The sequence below is a fragment of the Sorex fumeus genome, unplaced genomic scaffold (genome assembly GCF_029834395.1).
Source record: "Sorex fumeus unplaced genomic scaffold, SorFum_2.1 ptg000014l, whole genome shotgun sequence".
NCBI lineage: Eukaryota > Metazoa > Chordata > Mammalia > Eulipotyphla > Soricidae > Sorex > Sorex fumeus.
In genome coordinates, this window is record NW_026606071.1 from 10552 (window position 1) to 28028 (window position 17477).

A 17477-nucleotide genomic window follows, 5' to 3' on the forward strand; every position below is an offset into this window, starting at 1 on the left:
TGGCGGTGCTCAGATGACCATATGGGATTCCGGGAATTGAACCTGGGTCAGTTGTGTGCAAGGCAAACACACTATTTGCTGTACTATCTCGCTGGCCCCAGGTTTTTTCACGTTATTACAAATGACAAGTTTTTCTTCTTTTAAGGTCCCAACAAAATTTCACACTATATATGTATACACAATATATATATATACATAATGAATATATTATAAATAATGCTAAAGTGAACATGGACATGTAAATATCTCTTTGAGATACTGATTTTGCTTTACATAATGTCCAGAAAAATTATTGACTTTCTGAATTTCTTAGAAATTTGCATACTATTTTCCATTGCTATATTGTTGGTTTTTTTTTTTTTTTGCTTTTTTTGGGTCACACTCGGCAATGCACAGGGGTTACTCCTGGCTCTGCGCTCAGGAATTACCCCTGGCGGTGCTCAGGGGACCATATGGGATGTTGGGAATCGAACTCAGGTCGGCAGCATGCAAGGCAAATGCCCTCCCCGCTGTGCTATTGCTCTAGCCCCTATATTGTTGTATTTTTAACAAGTGTATGAGCCTTTCATTTCTCAATATTCTTGCCAACTTTTATTTCTTATCTTCTGATATAAGCTACCCTAGAAATTATGGCATATCTCTTTCTGGTTTTGATTTATATTTTGATGACAGTTGTCATCTTTTCCGTGAGGTTGGGCACATTATTCATCATTTGTTTGAAACCACAAAATATTCAAAATAGCCAATAATAGTGAGAAAGAACAAAGCTGCAGAAACCATGGGTCCTGATTTCAAACTATATTAGAAAGCTCTTGTGTATAAAACTGCACATCACTGCCATAAAATCAGTCACACAGACCAGTGGAACAGAGTAGAGAAGCTACAAAGCACAACTCATATATATGGTCAACTAATTTTTGACAAGAGTGTTTAAAATACAAACCATGAAAATACTAGAATTAGTGACTAAATATTTTCATGCAAAAGAATGAAACTGGACCTCAATATCCCACCACAAAGCAATACCCCGGGACCTCTTTATAAGAGGAAGAAGAACAGAAGACCAACTTTTTTCTCTCACCTGATGATTTTAAAGTTCCTCTGGTCGAATAATTATAAGAATAGATCCATTTCAATTCACATTCATACATTCTGATTACTTTTTTCAAGGTGAAATGCAAAGTGAAAGATTAGTCATAAACTAAAATCTAACACTTCATTACGTAAACATATTTTATTTGGAATGACAGCAGCAAGGAGAGAGCCTTAGCAATTTGGTGTCTTGTATTCCATGCTGCACCTACCCACTTAATATCTGCATTTTAACAAGATTTCCAAGTAAATGAAAGCACGTAAAAATTTGAGAAACACTATATGATTCACCTTTAACTTTAGTCAAAATAGTGAACACACCATGCCAATAACTCTCCCTGTCTTCAGTATGCTCCCTATCTAATTATACCCCAACTCTATTCTCCCTATTAAAAGTTCCAACCCTCTATCTCCAAACTCGCTGACAGCTTCAAGGTGAAAATTTTCTAATTATTTCACAAGACACCCAGATTCACCCACTCAGTCATGGAACCCTCATTTTAGTTTTCCTTCATTTGGTTAACAAAGCGTCGTCAACTAATTTATGTGACTCCGTTCATAATATTCCAAACTGTTGTTCTATATGTTTAAAACTAAACTCAAAAAACAGCATTTCCATGTTCATCGTGAATAGCTTCTTCATATAGTGTATGAATTTTATGCACAATTTTATTCACAAGACTGATGTAGTAGATAAGAAGACTTTCTGAAACTATGAATCTGTTTCTTGTAAACAAAAAATGTGCATAGCAAAATATGAAAGTGTTCACAGTCCATAGTTAGCTTATTGAATACATGAACAGTGCCCAATTAAAAACACATCATAATTTTTAAAACCAAATGTTGTTTTAAATTCTGCATGCAATTGACTCTTGAAGCATGTGAAAACTAAAGCACTTGGTTCATTTATACTGCCTTAAAATTTATCTAATTCATCTTAATCGAGTATCTACTGTACCTTTAGAATAATTAAAGATTCAGTTTTATTATTCTGGTATTCTAAGAGCCTGGCAACAGAAACCTTTACTACAGTTAATCACCATCATCTACATAATGAATTGAAACTGGCAGTCAGGCATTAGAATACACAGAAAATAATGTTAGGTACTATTAGCCTTTTCAGTTCTTTTAGATTCTGTTCTAGTCCTCCCACTAAAAGTATTCAATTAAGAGAATATAATTAAAAGATTGAATAGTATTAAGCATCTAGTGAATTTTCAAAATCCGAAAGATCATAAATCTGATTATACACTACAATTTCAAATACAATTCAGTTACTCAACTACTCATTCTTATTTTTAGACTGAAGATTATAATACCACATGTACTCCCCATCTCATGACAGTTTTTCCGTAGGCAAAAACTTGACATTATAATTGCATAATGCTAATCTAATTAATTTAGGAAATTTAAAGTTAGGGAGTAAAAATGAATGACTGATGCTTAATTAAATTCAGAGAATGTAATTACTATAATTAGAGGAGTTGTGTGTGTATATATAATATTAAAAATACATAGTGTATATTACATTATTGAATTTGAAAATAAAATGCATAGAAAAAATAACATATCATTCTTTACTAATTCTGAAAGGCACTCCCTTTTCCCTTTATATTTTATCATCTTCTTTTCTATGGAGGTGAATTTCACAAGTAGAAACTTCTGAGATCTTCCCTTGGTGGAATTTGATCCCAGGACTCACACATGCAAGGCATTTATTTTACCACTGAGCCACATCCTCAGTCCTGAACCAGAAACTTCTGAATTAGCATATAAGCAATTTACTAGGAAATAACTCTGTAATTACCATTTACTTAAAGTTAAAAAATATAAAATTTGAATTTTGATTCCTTTAAGCTTGAAATGTCTAACCTATTCGATATACAGTGATTTTTGCTTAAGTTGTTGATAAATGTCTACCTATATCTGGTTTTTCAAGGGCCAAGAGAAGTGGTCAATAAGAGGAAGTTTGTAACAAAGGGTGGCAGGAGTGGAAGGAGTGCAATTATGACAGAGAAAGGACCACTATAACAATGTTAGTTGGAAATGATCACTCTGGACAAAAACCGGGTGCTAAAAAGGAGGTAAAGTAATATGTACAATACCCTTTCAGTAACAGTATTGCAGATCACAGAACCTAAAAGGTAAGGAAATAAGAGAGAGAGAGGAAAATAGAGTTTTTGTCAGAGAGAGAGAAAGAGAAAGAGAGAGAGAGGAGAAGGAGGAAGGGGAAGAAGAAAGAAAAGAATAAGAAAGAAGAGGAAGAAGAAGAGAAGGAGGAGAGGAGGAAGAGGAGGAGGAGGAGAGGAGGAGGAGGAAGAGGAAGAAGAAGAAGAGGAGGAGGAAGAAGAAGAGAATGAGGAGGAAGAAGAAGAGGAGGATGAAGAGGAAGAAGAGGAGGACAAGGAGGAAGAAGAGGAGGAAGAAGAGAAGAAGAAGAAGAAGAAGAAGAAGAAGAAGAGGAAGAAGAGAATGAAGAGGAAGAAGAGGAGGACAAGGAGGAAGAATAATGAGAGAAGAAGAGGAGAGAAGAAGAAGAAGAAGAAGAGGAGGAGGAGGAGGAGGAGAAGGAGGAGGAGGAAGAGGAGGAGAAGGAGGAGGACGATGAGGAAGAAGAAGAGGAAGAAGAAGAGGAAGAAGAAGAGGAAGATGAAGAAGAGGAGGAGAGGAGGAGGAGGAAGAGAGGAAGAGGTAGAGAAAGAAGAAAGAAGAAGAAGAAGAGGAAGAAGAGGCAGAGGAAGATGAAAAGAGGAAGAGGAAGAGGAGGAGGAAGAGAAAAAGATAGAGGAAGAAGAAAGAAGGAGAAGAAGAAGAGGAAGAGGAGGAGTATGAAGAAGAGGAAGAAGAGAAGAAGAAGAAAAGAAAAAGAAGAAGAGGAGGAGGAAGAGGAAGAGGAAGACGAGGATAGTAGGAGGAGAAAGGGGAAGAAGAAGAAGAAGAAGAAGAAGAAGAAGAAGAAGAAGAAGAAGAAGGAGGAGGAGGAGGAGGAGGAGGAGGAGGAGGAGGAGGAGGAGGAGGAGGAGGAGGAGGAGGAGGAGGAGGAGGAGGAGAAGGAGGAGGGGGGGAAGAAGAGGAATAGGAAAAAGAAAAGGAGAAGAAGAGGAGGAAGAAGAAGAAGGAAGAAGGAAGAAGAAAGAAGAAGTGTCTGCCAAAATGACCAACTGTGGGAGAAATGGAGGAGGGGAGGTTGGTAGGAGGCAAACTGGAGACATAGTGACAGAAAATGTTCACTGGTAAAGGAATGGGCATTGGAACATCATATGACTGAAATTCAATCATGAGCAACTTTGTAACTGTATATCTCACCATGCTTCAGTTAAAAAAATTTTTTTAGTCAAAAGAAATAAAGATATTTTTGGTTCCATAGTAATGTGAAATAACATTATCCCATCACTGATCTGTTTTGACTCCAGTTTACAGATACTTTCTTTACCACATCTTTAACAAACACTACCGGAAAATAAGTTTTGTTCACCAGTAGTAACCTCATTTTTTAAAAATAAATTGTTCAATCTCTGCCCCTGAGGCAGATTATAGTAATTGTGAAATCAGCTAAAACCATAGAAAGAAAAGATTAAAAAGTGTGAGGTTTTATTTTTGCTTTAGTCTGAATTTCTTCTGTGATTACACAGGTTAGTTTGGCAATCTTTGGTCTCCTTTCCAGGGCTGTGCTGTAAGCAATTCCTACAAACATTTTTAGGACTCACAGTGCTTATGCTTCCCAAATTCACACCACAGAAAATGATTCATGCTACAGGTTGGTTGTTTATTTCTTCACTTATTTTCAGAAAGACACTTTACAAGCACACTAATACTTCTTGTTGTACTTAATAAAACAAACCAAGTTCCATCTTTACAAGCAACTAGAAAGTTGAAATTTCAGTTTACTGTAGTAAGAAGGCATTATAAGAAGTTTGTTTGTGGGAAGCAGCCAACCAATATCAAGAGAAAATGAATTTGTTAGTCTTACAATATTTATAAATGGAAATATCAGCAGGCCAGTTGTCAATATGTAGATCTGGGCAGAAATCTCTATTAACTTTTTTTTAATTAAGACACAATGACACACAAAGTTGTTCATAGTTGAGTTTTAGGCATGTAATGTTCCAATATCAATCCCATCACCTGTATTACCTTCTCTCCATCAATACATTTTCTTTTATTTTTTTAAATTTTTAATTAGTGTAACACCATGAGGTACAGTTGTAGACTTACAATTTTTTGTGCTTGAATTTCAGTTATACAATGATCGAGTACTCATCCCTCCACCAGTGCCCATTCACCACCACCAAAGATCCCAGTATCCCTCCCACCCCCATCCCCCCCATCCCACCCTGCCTCTGTGCCAGGGCATTCCCTTTTGTTCTCTCTCTCTCCGTTTGGGTGCTGTGGTTTTCAAAAGACACATTGAGTGGCAATCACATTCGGTCTATAGTCTGCTTTCAGCATGCATCTCCCATCCTGGGAGGATCCTCCAAACACCCTTTATTTGGTGCTCCCTTCTCTATCTGAGCTGCCTTTTCCCTAGCTTGTGCGGCTGGCCTCCAAGCCATGGAGTAAACCTCCTAGTACCTATCTCAGCTATTCTTGGGTGTTAGTCTTCTATTTTGTTACTTTATGTTACTCAGATGAATGCAATCTTTCTATGTCTGTCCCTCTCTTTCTGACTCATTTCGTTTAGCATGATACTTTCCATGTAGTACCACTTGTATGTAAATTTCATGACTTCATCTTTTCTAACAGCTACATAGTACTCCACTGTGTAGATGTACTAAAGTTCCTTTAACCAGTCATCTGTTCTCGGGCACTCAGGTTTTTTCCAGATTCTGGCTATTGTAAAGAATGCTGCAACGAACAAACAATTGCAGATGTCACTTCGACTATACTTTTTTGCCTCTCTGGGATATATTCCCAGGAGTGATATTGCTGGGTCAAATGGGAGCTCAATTTATAATTTTTTTAGAATTGTCCATACTGTTTTCCAAAAGGGCTGAACCAGTCTGCATTCCCACCAGCAGTGAGGGAAGGTCCCTTTCTCGCCACATCCTCACCAACACCACTTGCTTTTGTTCTTTTGGATGTGAGCCAATCTCTGTGGTGTGAGATGATATCTCATTGTTGTTTTGATCTGCATCTCCCTGATGATTAATGATGTAGAGCATTTCCTCGTGTGCCTTTTAGCCATTTAGATTTCTTCTTTACATTTTCTTAATATTGCAATTTATTTGAAATCAGGTTATGTTTATATTGTTTTACAGTCCTCTTTGGGGAGATGATAATAATGTCACTTAAGGCTAAATGGTATAAAAATTTCAATATTATTTTTTTTACTTCTCCTAAAGGCAGTAATCTTATATGCTACAGTCACTTTTCTTTTATAGTTTTGTAATTTATGTTCCAACCACTTTTTAGAATATTATTAATTATACCAGCTTCTCATCACTTTGGCACTTATTGGACCAGTTCCAGCTGATTTTGCAATTACTATTGCATTTAATGAGAGAATAAAAGGCATTTGTCTTGCCTGTTACCAAGGAACAACATAGTATAGTTTTATCTACTTGTGAAAGTCTCCCTTTTTTAGTCCTCTAAAATCTCTATTGATGCCCATTTTTCTGGTCAGTCACACTTCCTTTCTCCAATATTATGAAAACACAAGAGCAGTGAGAAAATTGCACTTTTCAGTTATTTCAGAACTATTCACTTTTGCAACTACTATTGCAAGAATAACCATTCCCTTAAGGAATTATTTGTTTGTAAACCAAAATTTTGCTAGAAAATAAATGATACACTAGGATTTGCTTCAACAAAACATTCAAATTTCTAGTTAAATTTTGTCAACCTCATAGAGCAACTTATCAATCCAATGTGTTTTAGCTACAGGGAGCATTTTACTATAAACTTGTACCATAGAGAGTCTCACTAACAATGCAAAGTCTGAAATTCATTAGCACTTATAATGAGTGTCTATATATTTCATTGACAGTCAACAATCTTTAGTGTTTCATTAGTAATACATATTCTTCCTCTCCTAGAGTTATTGTCATATTTGAGTTTATACTAATACAAAAATAGTAAAAATAAATTACTGAAACACGCTAGGTAGTAAGATTTGTTATTCCTATAATAATTTAAAAGCAAAAATGTGAGGAGAGACTTGATTTTACAAAAACAAACAGGAAATATAAATTCTACTCTGAATCAACAGATTCAAATGACAATATAACACATAAAACTAATGTATATTCAATGATAATCAAGATGCACTTATCTATGTCATATGATAGCATTAGAATTGTGATTAGAGATATTGGTTTATGCAGATATCTACACATATGAGGTATGTATGTCTCTATATATAATTCACTCAGTGGAGTCACTGTTCTGTAGGATAGTAAGAAGACGTCAACCTATGTTGACTGCAGTGCTTATTCCAATATCCAAGACATGAAAATAATCCAAATACCATCTATAGATAAATGAATCAAAATATATGGAGTAAGGTAAACAAGTAGTGTTGGGAAAACTGGTCAGTTGCATGCAAAAAAAGATAAACAGACCTCTTTCTAACACCATGCACAAAAATAAAATAAAAATGGATTAAAAACTTTGATATCAGACCTGAACCCATAAGGTACATAGAAGGAAATATAGGCAGAACTCTCCATGACTTTGAAGCTAAAGGCATCTTTAAGGATGAAACATCACTGACTAAGCAAGTGGAAACAAAGATCAACAAATGAGACTACACTAAATTAAAAAAGATTTTGCATTTCAAAGAAAATGATGACCAGAATATAAAGACATCCCACAAATGGAAAAAAAATCATTCATTCTACACTCATCTAATCGGGGAGTAATATCGAAGATATATAAGGCACTGGTAGAACTTTACAAGGAAAAACCCTCCAACCCCATCAAAAAAAATGCAGAGGAGAGATGAACAGAAACATCCTCAAAGAATAAATAAAAATGACCAAAAGGCACGTGAAAAACTGCCCTTTTTCATATGATAATTACATTACTAATTATCAGGGATATGCAAATTTAAAAAGTGAGATACCATCTCACACCACCGAGACTGGCACACAGCAAAAGAACAATCAGTACTGGCATAGATGTGGAGAGAAAGTGGCTCATTCATTGCTGGTGAGAATGCCAGTTGGTCCAGATTTTCTGGAAAACAATATGGACATTTCTCAAAAAGCTAGAATTTGAGTTTGCATATGCACCAGCAATATGGCTCCTGGGAATATGCCCTAGCAGCCCAAGAACACAGTGCAGAAAAGTCATCTGCACTCATATTTATTGCAGCACTGTTCATAATAGAATCTGAAAGCAAGCCAAATGCCAAAGAACAAATGAATGGGTAAAGAAACTAAGGTACATCTACACAATGAAATACTACCCAACTGTTAGAAAAAAATGAAATCATGAAATTTGCTTATACATGAATGGACATGGAAAGTATCATGCTGAATAAAATAAGTCAGAGGCAGAAAAACAAATAGAATGTTTGCACTTATTTGCAGGATATAAAGAAAATAATTGTAAATAATACCCAAAGGCAGTAGAAACAAGGGCAAAAAAGAACTGGTCATGGTAGAAACTTGCCACAAAAGAGAAGGGGAATACAGTTAGAACAGAGAAGGACACACTATGACAATGATAGTTGGAAATAATCACTCTGGACAAAATCTGAGTGTTGAAAGGTAGTGATATGCATGATACCCTTTTAGTAACAGTATTTCAAACCACAGGGCCTAAAAGGGGAGTGGGGGATAGGAAAAGAGAGAGAGAAGAATGGTGTCTGCCACAGACAGGCTGCAGGGCAGTAGGTGTGGGGAGGTGCGCAGGAGGAAAACTGGGGACATTGGTGGTAGGAAATGTACACTGGTGAAGGGATGGATGTTGGAACATAGTATGGTTGAAACACAATCATGAACTCTTTGTAACTATATTCATGGTGATTCAATAAATTTTTGGTATGTGAAATTATACACACAATGGAATACTATTCGACTATAAGGAAAAGTTAATGTAATGGAATAGATACCTAATGATCTCTCATAGGTGGGATATAAAGATAGTAAGGAAGCAGTATATGTTTCAAGGCAACGGAATTGGGGAATTGGTCCACAGAACCGAATTTATGGAGGAGAAGAAAGTTCAAACAAAGAAGTGGGTACTCTGCTGGTGGGTGTGGTGTTGGAATGATATAAAAACTAAAACCATCAAGAATATTGTGAATCACAGTATCTCAATAATGATTTTTTTAAATGAGAGTCCACAGGAAATAAAAGATCTTTCATGTCATTATTATAATTTATATAAAGAGAATAAGGATAGATAGCTGATATTAAAAGGAAACCTGTTACTGCCTAATACCACCTTGTGTCAACACAGGGTGTGAAACCTTGGATTTTTTGACTCTGAGTAAAAGATAAAAATTCATTAATTTACACAAACAGTTTGCAGGAAAGTATATACAATTCATAGAAAACCTAATGCATTTCTTAAACTCTGATCTCAGTTTGTAATTCTCATCATTTTCTGAATTTCCTATTTTTGTCAAAAGGAACTGTCACCAAACCCGAGCGTCCTAAACTTTGTAAAGAATAAAATATCTCCTGCTCAGGGGGCTGGAGCGATATAACAATGGATAGGACATTTGCCTTGCACACAACTGACCCGGGTTCGAATCCCAGAATCCCATATGATCCCCTGAGCACCGCCAGGAATAGTTCCTGAGTGCAAAGCCAGAAGTAACCCCTTTGCATGACTGGGTGTGACCCAAAAGGCCAAAAATAAAAATGTTTTCTGCTAAGATACAAGTGTTTAGGGACCCATTTTTATTAAATGAATTTTACCAAAATGTAAATTTCTACACAATGATATTTAATATTTATAAAACTTTAGAAAGTTTTTAATAAAGTGTCACTCTTTCTATAATATTCCATTAGGACTACTATTATTTTCCTCATTTTACAGATTAAAAAACAAATGGTCAAATTACGCATGAATTCCAAATTTTTACTGAGTATTTTTAAGAGATCAAGATTTAAACATTCTGAAGCTTTTACAATCTTTTTTCGCTTTATTCTCAGCATAAACCTAAAGGATTAGTTTTGGTTAGCAGTCAACTTATTTTTAGATTTTCAGGTTCACAGTAAAAATGTGGATTTCCAGTAATTCTGACAGACCAAACATGGCTTATTTTAAACATTTGTTTATTATTCATTCATTGTTTGTCTTTTCATTCAATAAGTATATAATACCAACTTCTATGCTCAGAACTCTTGTGGACATTTTTTTTAAAGATTCAAATCTGTTTCCCACAATCATCCTACAGATCTTTAAAAACAACCCTAGTTTTAGCCAGTGATATATCTAGCATATTGGATACCCAAACTGGATAGTTTCCTTAGCTTTCCTGTTACGGATTTAAAAGTAGATTGCTTTAAAATTGAATCATGCCATGAGACATAAAACAATAATGACTAGAAAAGAAGTGTAACTAATCTTATTTTCTCTATTTGAAATTGTAATAATTTGAACTTGTTCTGGCATACCAGCATAAACATAATATAATATGTATTCAATATTACAATCAAATAAAGAAACAATGTTTTGATTTCTTGCTTTTTGGCTGTACTTTGACATGTTTTTTACTCCTGGATTTGTGTTCAGGTATTATACCTATCAGTTTTCAGGGAGTCATATGTGGTACTGGAAATTGAACCTGGCTAAGATGTGCTATCGGCAATATATTCCCTATAGTACTACTACCTCTCCAGCTCATGTTCTTATTTTAATGAAAATATTTTTATTAGAAAGCAATAAAACTTATATATACGTTGTGTGTTACATAATATATTATAGTTTTATTTTTGAGCCCTCCACATATTTTCCACATTATTTTAAAGTTATTTGCATATATTCATCTTCATATATTCATCTCAGTCTACTTGCACAGTACTTTGAAGTGTACTTTAAGTTACTTTTTTTTTTACGATTTTTTTTTATTATTATTAGTGAAACACCATAAGGTACAGTTGTAGATTTACAATTTTTTGTGCTTGGGTTTTGATTACACAATGATCAAATACCCATCCCTCCACCAGTGCCCATTTTCAAACACCATGGATAATATCCCTCCCACCCCCATCCCTCCCATCCCACCCTGCCTCTGTGGCAGGGCAATCCCTTGTGTTCTCTCTCTCCTTTCGGGTGTTGTGGTTGGTCTGCAAAAGAGGCTTTGAGTGGCAAACATGTTCAGTCCATAGTCTATTTTCAACATGCATCTCCCCTCCTGGGAGGATCCTCCAAACACCCTTTATTTGGTGCTCCCTTCTCTATCTGAGCTGCCCTTTCCCCTAGAATGCCCAGCTGGCCTCTAAGCTATGGAGTAATCCTCCTGGTACTGATCTCATCTATTCTTGGGTATTAATTTCATATTTTGTTACTTTATATTCCCCAGATGAATGTAATCTTTCTATGTCTATCCCTCTCTTTCTGACTCATTTTGCTTAGCAGGATACTTGTACCACTTGTATATAAATTTCATGACTTCATCTTTTCTAACAGCTACATAGCACTCCATTGTGTAGATGTACCAAAGTTTCTTTAACCAGTCATCTGTTCTTGGGCATTCAGGTTTCTTCTTGGGAAAAATAAAATGGGAGGAATCAACCTCCCTAACTTCAAACTGTACTACAAAGCAGTGATAATTAAAACAGCATGGTACTGGAACAAAGGCAGAACTGCAGACCAATGGAACAGGGTTGAATACACTGACATCTCCCCTCAATCACATGATCATCTAATCTTTGATAAAGGTGCAAGTAATGTGAAGTGGAGTAAGGAAAGTCTCTTTAACAAATTGTACTGGCATCACTGGATGGCTACATGCAAAAAAAATGGGCTCAGAACTCTGCCTAACACCATGTACAAAAGTAAGATCAAAATGGATTAAAGACCTCAACATCAGACCAGACACCATAAGGTACATTGAAGACAAAGTTGGCAAAACCCTCCATTACATTGAAGCTAATGGTATCTTCAAAGATGCCACGCTACTGGCCGAGCAAGTGAAAACAGAGATAGATAAATGGGACTATCTTAAACTGAGAAGCTTCTGCGCTTCCAAAGAAACAGTGACCAAAATACAAAGACAGTCTACAGAATGGGAAAGGATATTCGCCGAATACACATCTGACAAGGGGTTGATATCAAGAATATACAAAATACTGGTTGAACTCCACAAGAAGAAAACATCCAACCCCATCAAAAAATGGGGCAATGAAATGAACAGAAACTTTCTCAAAGAAGAAAGCCAAATGGCAAAAAAGCACATTAGAAAATGCTCTACATCATTAATCATCAGAGAGATGCAGATCAAAACCACAATGAGATACCATCTCACACCTCAGAGACTGACCCACATCCAAAAGAACAAAAGCAACCAATGCTGGCATGGATGTGGCGAGAAAGGGACACTCCTTCACTGTTGGTGGGAATGTCGACTGGTTCAGCCCTTCTGGAAAAAAGTATGGACGATTCTCAAAAAATTAGAAATTGAGCTCCCATTTGACCCAGCAATACCACTCCTGGGAATATATCCCAGAGAGGCAAAAAAGTATAGTCGAAGTGACATCTGCACTTGTTTGTTCATTGCAGCACTCTTTACAATAGCCAGAAACTGGAAGAAACCTGAATGCCCAAGAACAGATGACTGGTTAAGTTACTTTAATGTCAAAAATTTTCCTTTACACAATATGATAGATAGAAACAAATATAGGAATATTATTAAAAATAACTTCCTCCAATCCAGAGATAGTGCAGGGGTTAAGGAGCATGCTTTGTATGAAGCTAATCTGAGTTCAATCCTTAGCAACCACATAACTTCCATGAATCCTTGCATTGAACCACCACCTGGTTGGCAGAAAACTTTGTATAAAATTCTTTCCATGTTTTCATTTTGAATTGATTTTAGCACATTTTAAATGTCTGCAATAAAAAAAAAAAACACTAAAATATCTTCACCTGAAGGCACAGGTTTACATTAGACTTGGTAAACTTTTCCAAAATTTATACTTGTTCAGAATCATTTTTGTCCTATTTGAGTACAGTTTTTGTCTTCTCCAACACATTTCAAACAGTGTATTTTAAATAAAGAGAGCAGTGACCAAAACACAGAACTTGGCTAACTACTAACTCTTGAGAGAAATTTGTTCTCATGAACTGATTGGTTACTGAATAACTAGAAATTCTCCCAATGTAATTCCCATGTAGAACATTAATATCTACTAAATAATGAATATATAAATATGCATATGTAATATATATTTATATACATATACTGTGTACATGTACTATAGAGATGTGTAGAAAATTTAAACTCAACATTACCAAAGCAATTATTTGGGAGTTAAGCCAATGTAGATCTCTTGAAGAGTATTTTATTATTAGTGATGTTTTAGAATTGTGCATGATCACAGTAAAAACAGATTTGGCGCTGTTTTTTATTGTTTTAAAATTATTTATAAGCATCAGTGTACCAGGCCTGCACACAGAGAAAGCTGCCCATAGTACTATACTTGGCATTGTCACTTAATGATCCAGCAGGATCTGCTCAATCAATTTATCATAAAGTAATGATTTTTAAAGTATGTTATTTCGGGGTACAGAGTTAAAGTATAGTGGGTAGAACACTTGCTTTGCATAGTCAACCCAGTCATCCCATAAGGTCCCCCAAACCTCTCTCTGAGCCCAGAGCCCTGGGCAAGCCCTGAGTCCTGCTGGGTATAGCCTCCAAATTAAAAAAAAATATGTATTTGTCATTTTTTTAAGAAGTGCTACCTCTCCAAATCCTTCCCTCGTCTTTAATTCCCCACCCTGTAATTCCCACTTATTTGAATAATACAAGGTACTTGGAGTTCACATGGATCTGATAGTTGTCAGAAGTGAATATGATACTGGTTCTTCTGTCAAATGTCTGTGTGACTTTTTCAAAACTTTTTATCACTTTATAACCATATAGTTATATGGTTACAATGGGGTCTAAATATACAATGTTGATATAAAAAGCTACTGCAGGCCACCACCTGGTGCCTGTGCCCTCTATGCCTATGTCACCCCTGATCAGTTCTTCATTCCCCTCCCACAGTCTTTAGCTACTATGTGTCATTGTTCATAACTGTCTATGTCCTTCATTTGCCTCTTTATATTCCACAAAAGAGTGAAATCATCCAACATTTGTTCTTTTGTGATCTTAAATAAGTTAGCTAATTTCTCTGAATTTTACTTTTATTTTCTCAACAGAAAGATATTCACTAACTGAATATATCTTATATTAAAATGTATAGTAACTCACATATTAGGAAAGTATTCACAATTATCCTTAACCATTTACAGGACATGTCATCTGCTGAGGATCCTTACATATGTGAGATTCACTGGGCAGTATTGGGTGTTAGAATATAAAGAATTTTCCCCCTTAAATACACTTAAAATGAACATGAAATATTTTTGCTCCTACCAGCCTAGCTTCTTACAAATTATTCATATAAATGATCTATTCTCAAGTGTTTGTTTCTATATAACTTCCAACTTGATTCCATCCTTGCAGAGGTCACGAACAATAATAAAAACAACCACTTTCATTAAAAATTAAGAATAAAAATTTCATAAAAAGATTCTTCTTCCTTCTCATTTTCAGCGTAGACATTTTATAAGTTACCTTCTGAAAAATAGTTTCTGTATTTATAAGAATAAGTTAATAAAAATTCAAAACTTTTTGACAGTTGAACAAATTTATGATTTTAAAATGTGCATATATAATATTTATTCAAGTATAATTTATTTTAAATGAGGCTTAGGTCACAATATGAATTGTTACCAGATACAACAATAATAACATAAAGTAAACATGAAAGTAGGAGTACCTCTTTAGTGAATGCTCAAGAATTGCTATATAATCCACACATGGTTGATAAAATAGAATGAAATAGATGGATTTACATAGTCCGTGCCATTCTGCATAAATTACTTATACCCAGACCCTATTTTATGGAATAGTATAATCATTTTAATTATCATTATAAACTAAGTAAAGTAAAGGCCCTCCCATTGTTCATCAATTTGCTCGAGCGGGCGCAGTAACATCTCCATTAGAGATTTTGTTGTTTCTGTGTCTGGCATATCGAACACATCACGGGGAGCTTGCCAGGCTCTGCCGTGCGGGCGAGATACTCTCGGGAGCTTGCCGGGCTCTCCGAGAGGGACGGAGGAATCGAACTCGGGTCGGCCATGTTGGCTGCGTGCAAGGCAAATGCCCTACCGCTGTAAATCAATATATAAATAATAAAAATTGAAAAATATGTGAGTAAACATAGAGGTTTTCAATTAATTGTACATCCCTCAATATCTACTTGCCCTCCAAGTTTATTTACTTTCTCTAAACAGGTTTCCATCAACAGAACACATAGAACAATAGCCTATTATTTCTTATATACCCAAGACATTTCATACTATTTATAAATTATAACCTCCTTCCGAGTTACTCTAGAGCCACCATAAGTTTTTCGCTAATTTGCAATGTGTATGTCTTTCAAACCAAAGCTACTCTCATATTCCATTCTTTAACTCTTTACCAAAGTATAATATCACACTGAAAATTATCCAGGTTAGAAGTGTGAGCTTGGAAAATTTTCACATCAAACAAAGTTGAATCATTTTTTTTAATTCTTATTAGTGAAATACCATGAAGTACAGTTGTACTTACAAATTTTTGTGCTTGAGTTTCAGTTATACAATGATTAAGTACCCATCCCTCCACCAGTGCTCATTCTCCAACACCACGGGTCCCAGTATCTTTCTCACCCCCCACCCCCCCATCCCACCCTGCCTTTGTGGCAGGGCATTTCCTTTTGTTCACTCTCTCCTTTTGGGTGCTGTGGTTTGCAAAGGAGGCATTGAGTGGCAATCATGTTCAGTCTCTAGTCTACTTTCAGCACGCATCTCCCATCCTGGGAGGATCCTCCCAACACCCTTCATTTGGTCCTCCCTTCTCCATCTGAGCTGCCTTTTCCCCTAGCATGTGCAGTTGGCCTCCAAGCCATGGAGTAAACCTCTTGGTACTTATCTTGGCTGTTCTTGGGTGTTAGTCTCTTATTTTGTTACTTTATGTTACCCAGATGAATGCAATCTTTCTATGTCTGTCCCTCTCTTTCTCTCTCTATGTCTATCCCTCTCTTTCTGACTCATTTCGCTTAGCATGATACTTTCCATGTAGTACCACTTGTATGTAAATTTCATGACTTCATCTTTTCTAACAGCTGCATAGTACTCCACTGTGTAGATATACCAAACTTTCTTTAACCAGTCATCTTTTCTCGGGCACTCAGCTTTTTCCATATTCTAGCTATTGTAAACAGTGCTGCAATGAATAAACAAGTGCAGATGTCACTTCGACTATACTTTTTTGCCTTTCTGGGATATATTCCCAGGAGTGGTATGGATTAATTTTTTAAATTTTTTATTAGTGAAACACCATGAGGTACAGTTGTAGACTTATAAATTTTTGTGTTTGGATTTCAATTATACAATGATCAAATACCCATCTCTCCACCAGTGCCCACTTTAGGAGTGATAAGGATTATTTTAAATGTTGCCAGCACCCAGAACCTTCCTCCCACGATCTCTTCACAAGATTATACAGGCAGTCACTGTCCTTACTTCTCGTACCTATATTACATTTTCTTGTGTCTGAATTTATTATTATTATTATTTTGCTTTTTGGGTCACACCTGGCGATGCACAGAAGTTACTCCTAGCTCTGCACTCAGGAATTACTCCTGGTGGTGTTCAGGGCTCAGGGTACCATATGGGATGCTGGGAATTGAACCCTGGTCGGTGCATGCAAGTCAAACACCCTACCTATTGTGCTCCAACTCCTTGTGTCTGAATTTTAAATAACTAGAATGCAATAGTATGTTCCTTATCTGATTTGTTTGTTTCAGTTTTAGCAGTTTGAGATTTACATATGTTGTTACAGGCATTTGTGGTTCATTCTTTCTTGATGCTTTATAGTATTCCAATTTATCTCTTCCACCAATTTATCTCTTCCACTATTGATGAGAATTTTATTTTTATTTGTTTTATTTTACTATGAATAGTGCTTCTAATAACATGTTTGTTTTGATATTTGTTTAATACCTACTATGTATACATTTTCTTGAGTATAAATCTCAGAGTAAGATTTCTGGGTAATATACATTGAGCTTCAGTAAACACTACAAATAATTTTCCAAAGTTGCAATGTTTTTTAGTCCTACTATTCCTGTATAAGTAGTATTACTACTCTGCTATAAATGAGTGGGCTC